We start from the raw sequence: 6,440 nt of genomic DNA, 5'->3' as shown, positions 1-6,440 counted from the left end.
AGGGAGGGAGGGAGGGAGGGAGGGAGGGAGGGAGGGAGGGCTCGCATATGTGGGTGTGTGCACGCTCGAGAGAGCACAAGGAGAGGGGATTGTACATGCAGGGATAAACAGCATCTCAGAGAACAGAGTCCTAGACAGAGTGCAGGAAGCACAAGGGGACATATAAACTGTTTTTCTCGAGGCTTCGGCAGAGCTCCAAGCAAGGGCGGTGGAAAGAGAGAACAGGGACGGGGCAGATTAGAGGCACGTGAGAAAGCAATGTCTCAGCAGACTAATACCTGGCAGGATGAAAGAGACAGGGCCATATCCTCTTTTCATGTGGCAAACTGGGAGCAGGGCAAATGTCAAGAGAATGAGAGCTGCCCCTAGCTGGCAGGGCAGCTGGGAGTGAGCCAGGGAGGAAGCAAATGAGGGAGGGGCAGGAGGAAGCCTACGGTACAGATTGCTAGTGAGGGAGTTGTTTTAAAGTGCCAGTTTGGTGGCCATGTGGAGATAGACCGTGACACCCAGTAAGTAGGGACAAGACAGCGAAGACCAACCTATGGGTGAGAATAGGGTTATTAATTACCCCTGCCAGCATTCTGAGGATATTATTAATAACCAGAGAGACTTCTAGCCAGGCCAGACCACTAGGTCATCACATAGTGATTGAGGGCTAAGCTCTGGCCTGGTTCCCTGAACAGCAGAAAGCAGTTCAACCAGGCCTGGGATTTCTCAACAGTGAGAAAGGAACCATCTCAGAGGAGAGGGGAAAATCTCACCCAAGGGAAAAAGTCCTAGAACGAGGGTCAGTGAAAAGACTGAATGTCTCCATCCTCAAGGGCAGCACAGGGGTAGCTCCGAGCTCAAGAACTTTCCCTTGGGACCATGGTTACTCTGACCAGTAGTGGGAGGGGGGCTTACTAGTTCTCTGAAGTTTGGGCTATCGAGTTGGCTCTCTATGTGGTAGCAGGGGAGATGCAAACCTGCAGTTTCTAAATACGAGTCTCAGCACCAAATGTTGTGTTTATAAAAAGATAAGGAGGAGAGAATATATTTTGGTAGATGTGTAGTCAGGTGTGGGGAAAGGGGGTACCTCTGTATACTGAGGCATCCATTCCCCCTGAGGGACCAGCTACAAGATGGTATAGTATAGAATAGAGTTCATTCCGGGCACGGGGATGGGAGTTGAGAGGATAGTATAGACAGAGAAAGGCAGAGAGATGGAGAGAGGGGGGATGGGCATGGGGATCAGAGGGAGAGGGAGAGGAAGAGAGAGAGTAGAGGCTGGCCATGAGCATGTGGAGAGAGATGGGGAGGGGAATGGGGAGAGAGCGGGGGGGGGGAAGGGGAGAGATGGCAGAGCGGGAGCAAGAAGGCAAGAGCAAGAGAGAGCGGAGGGGGCAAGCAGCCTCTTTTATAGTGAGTCATGCATAACTGACCATTGCCAGGTAACTGTGGGGTGGAGTTTAGACACAATGCTAACAAAGATAACAAGTCATATGTTTTTGCACCCCTAAACAAGTTTGACTTCACTGCACCGGACGTACTTGATCACACATGTAGGTGGGAGGTATGCAGGTGGGGAAATATGTCAGGATGTATGCTTGTCTGATTGGATATAGACAAAAGAGGTACACAGGCAGGAAATATATCCAATGTACACTTATCTTTCTTTTTAATTTTTATTGATTCTTCGTGAGCTTCACATGTACCCCAATCCTACTCATCTCCCCTTCATATCTGCCCTCTTCCCTGTTACCTTCACCCCAAAAGAAAATAAAAAAACAAAAACATCCATCTTGTTGTGGAAGCTGTAATGTGTCACGGAATATACCCTTTTGCCAAAAACCATCTTTACTTGCAAATGTTCATTGCAATGATTGGTTGGTCTGGTCCAAAGTCTCTGCTACATCAATACTGTATCCTCACTGGGACTCCTCTCTGATAACCTGTTGCCTTATGTCATGAGTATGAGTATCCTGCAGCTTTGGAACTGCAAGACTGGCCCCTTCACCCACTCTAACAGTTAATAGATGGGAGTAGATGTTGGGGTGGGTCAACTCAGGGCCTTAAATCTGGGTCTGGATGGTGGCCAAGTTGGTTAACCAAGCTGGTAAGTCACCAGCTCTCCCACACCCATACTACCAGGCCAAGCTCTCCAGCACTTCCCTAGCTAGGTCACTGTGGAGAGCTTTTGGGGCTGCTTGGCAGGAATCTGACATTGGCCAAGGACAAGGAAATGAGCTTCAGGCAGGAATCTGACAATGACCATGATAAGGAAATAATTTCTAAATCTTAGGCTAGGACAAAGAAGTAGGCTTCAGGCATGAAAAATGACTTTGGGCTATAACAAAGAAGTAGGCTCAGATATTTTGGTCACCCTGATAAGCCCTTAGAAACTGTGATCATGGGGACTTTGTTTATTGCGTTGCTTGTTCTTTGACTATTTGTGTTTATTGTATGCTTGTTCCTTGACTATTTGTATCTATTGTATTGCTAGTTCATCAACCTAGAACTGACCTTAATACTTGCATGTAATTAAAGTGGTATAAAAGCAGACTGAGAAAAAAAAATAAACCCGCCTTAGCTTCAGAACTGGCTGGAGTCCTGCTACAATGTTGTCTAATTGTCTTTTTTCTTTTTGATCCTCACTCCTGAGCTGGAGAACTTGTTCGCTGACTGAGCTGGCATGGTCAGGTCACCCAATGCCACAGCTGGCAAGGGAAAGGGCCAGCTCTCCAGCTCCTACTTCACCAGGGCCAGATCTACTGTGCTGCCCAGGTAAGGTGCAGGGCCTGCTCTCCCAAGTGCTGTAGCCGGTGAGGGGCAGGAATAGCTCTCCTGCTCTCATGACCCCAGAGGCTGCTCTCATGACTGCCATAGATGGAAAGGGGCAATGGGGGGTAGGTAGGACATCTCTCCCTCACCCATGATTCCACACAGCACATGGGTGGCAAGGGCAGCTTTCCAATGACCCCACCACCAGTGCCAGCTCAACTATGCTGCCCAGGCAAGGTACAGGACCTACTCTCTTGAGTGTTGCAGCCAGTGAAGGCCAGGGAAAGCACTGCCCAGGCCTTGGACATCAATATGATTCCTGGTGCCAGCCTAGGGCACATCTGCATCATCTTTGGTGGTAATATAAGCCACAGATATCAACACAGACCCCTGCTACTACATGGTCACAGAGTTAAAGCATGGCCCTCAGCAGCAGCACTGGCCAGGACTTCACCATGGCCTTGGGTGGCAGGGCAGGCTACTCACATCAGACTATTCCTTTCTATCCATCTTCATAGTGCTTCTCATTCTCTCCTATTCCACCATCATATGCTTGCATGTGGTAGTAGCTTCCACTACAGGAGGGGTATTGTTAGTATTCTGTCTAAATTCCACCTCCACAGTTATCTGGCAACAGCCAGGTATGCTCCTCCCCACAGTTACCTGGCAATAGCCAGGTAGGCCTGTCCACTATAAAAGTGGCTGCTTGGCCCCTCCTCTCTCTCTTGATCTCTTGCCTCTAGCTTTCCTCTGTCCCCTCACCCCTCCCCTTCCCTTCCCCCTCTCTCCACGTGGTCATGGCCGGCCTCCACTTTTCTCTTTCTTCTTCCATCTTCTTCTTCTACTTCTCCCCCCAACCTTTGCCAGAATAAACCAGAACCGTTTGGTCTGGTGTTGTCTCTTCTAAGCTGTGCACAGACTTCTAACACTAATACATTGGAAGATGGAGGAAGAGGGCGAGGTCAGGAGGTTCTGCCTGTTTTATATGGCCGGTGACATAGCCTCTCCCAGGTAAAGGTGAGGTAGTCAGGTGGATTCTGGGAGTGTATGGCGGTTGCCTTGGCAACCATGTGGGGGTCGCCTAGATGTGATGTCACTGGGTTGGGGGAGGCTGATACCAACAGCTATCTTAGAATTTTACTGCTGTGAACAGACACCATAACCAAGGCAACTCTTATAAAGAACATTTATAAGAATGGGGCTGGCTTACAGGTTCAGAGGTTTAGTCCATTATCATCAAGGCCGGAGCATGGCAGCGTCTGGGCAGGCAAGGTGCAGGAGAAACTGAGAGTTCAACATCTGAAGGCTGCTAGTAGAATACTGGCTTCCAGGCAGCTAAGATGAGGGTCTTAAAGCCCACACCCACAGTGACACACCTACTCTAACAGGGCCATTTCTTCTAATAGTGCCTCTTGCTGGGCAGAGCATATACAAACCATCACGGGGGGGGGGGGTGGGGAGGAGCATATGGCAGAGGACAGCCTCTGGGTGTCTTCAGTCCACACATACCTGCCTTGAGTTCGCTTTTTAAAACTTCTGCAAAATGTGACTTGTTGACATTTTCTGCTAGCCCAGGAACGGACCTTTGTTCATCATCCTGGCCAGTATTTAATAAATCTTGATTCAAACTTGGCTCAAAAATTGTGGGAGTGGTCTTATTCTTGCCTTGGTGAGATTAACACAGACATAAAACTACAGTCGGAAAAGCACAAACTCAAACTGTAGCTTACCAGCTGGGCAGTGGTTGCGCACACCTTCAATACCAGCACTTGGGAGGCAGAGGCAGGAGGATTTCTGAGTTTGAGGCCAGCCTGGTCTACAGAGTGAGTTCCAGGACAGCCAGGAAACCCTGTCTCGAAAATCAAAAAAAAAAAAAAAAAAAAAAAAGAAAAGAAAACTAAAAGAGGATCAAAGCCAGGCACCACCTCCAGCATTTGCTGCTAAGCCTGAGTTCAGATTCCCTGGTACCCATAGAATGGAGGAAAAGAACTAATTCCCACAAGTTGTCTGTCCTCTGACATCCTTACTCAGCCACGTGCACGTCACTCAAGTAAATACGTAAATGTGAAACAAAGAATTTAAGTTGAGGTTTTCTTATGTAGTATCAGTTCCTTTGAAGCAGGGGTGGCCCTTGAACTTGGAAGTCATATTCTTTCACCAGAGGATCTTCCTGTTTCTGTTTTACTTGGCGCTTGAGTTGTAGCCCTGAGAGGGAAGCCTGTGCAGCGCGATGCCTGGAATGGAGACGAGGGCACTCACTGCTGCGGGAAGCAGGAGCTCTTAACCACTGTGTCGTCACTCTCTGACTTCATGTTTTACAGTTGGACACACCTGTGACCTTTATGTTTGCTTAAGTCTGTCTTTTCTTTTTCATTTTCTCTTTTGAGATTGGGTCTCTCTCTATACCCAGTGATGTTCCGTGGGTGCGTGAAGAGGTATGGGGGAAGGGGTGTCTCAGAGGGCCCATGCCGAGGCATCTCTTCCCCTGAGGGACCAGTCACACACCAGTATAGCATAGAATAGAGTTTACTCAGGGCATGGGGAGGGGAGCTGGGAGGGCAGTAGAGGCAGAGAGAGGAAGAGAGAGAGAGAGGGAGAGGGAGAGAGAGAGAGAGAGAGAGGGAGAGAGAGAGAGAGAGAGAGAGAGAGAGAGAGAGAGAGAGAGAGAGAGGAAGAATAGAGGTCTCCATGACCACATGGAGAGAGGGGGAAGGGAAGGGGACAAAGGGAAGCTAGAAGCAAGAGAGTAAGAGAGTAAGAGAGAGAGGAGAGGCAAGCAGCCCCTTTGATAGTGGGCCAGGCCTACCTGGCTGTTGCCAGGTAACTGTGGAGGTGGAGTTTAGACAGAATACTAACACCCAGGCTGGCCTGGAGCTCAATATGTAGCATAGATTGGCCTGGAATTCCCAGGAACTCACAGGTTTCATCTTCAGGATTGCACAATCAACCACAGTTTCTTTTCAGACTTTTATCATAGCCTCTATAAAAATATTTTTGTTATTGTTGTTTTAAGCCACTAAATCTGTCAATATGGGTGTAAAATAGGTAAAAGAGAGTAAAGCCAGTTTTACTCATGAACCTGGCAGCCCCTCAAGAAATAATCCTGCCGGGCTCACAAATAAATCCGACTGGTGGACCTCTAGAGGAAGCAAGCATTTTGCCCTGCTGCTTCTGGAGATTTCTCAGGCCCGGAGACTAACCAAGTACAATTCAATGCTTTTTCAGGGGGTGGGGGGAGGAGAGGGTACTGGGGTTAGGGGGTGGGGAGGGTTAAGACAACAACAAGCTCCCCAGTGTTAGGCAAGTAAGGACATGCCTACTCCAAGGTATGTTTGAGGGGAACGTTTTTAATTGTATGTAGATGTGAGGGAGAGTACAGCCAGAGGCATCTGGAAGAATCCAGAGCAGAGACAGAAAGTAGTAGACTAAATATGACCAGCAGACTGACCCAGACCTCAGTGGGAGGGGTGCGGCGGGAGAGGTGTGACAAGAGAGGAATATTGGTTTACAGAAAATTCCGCTAGCCTCCATCTGTAAGGAGCAGGCCCTTAAACAGGATCGACTCCATTTTGTAATAGGAAATTTGTAAAGACATGTCTGGTACTTGTAAAGACAAGTCTGGAAATAAAGTTGTGCTGTGATAACCAGCTGTGATGAGATCAGAGCCCGGCAATAACCAG

Source organism: Grammomys surdaster, unplaced genomic scaffold (genome assembly GCF_004785775.1).
Source record: "Grammomys surdaster isolate TR1022 unplaced genomic scaffold, NIH_TR_1.0 205, whole genome shotgun sequence".
NCBI classification, from domain to species: Eukaryota; Metazoa; Chordata; class Mammalia; order Rodentia; family Muridae; genus Grammomys; species Grammomys surdaster.
This window is presented reverse-complemented; position numbering follows the sequence as displayed.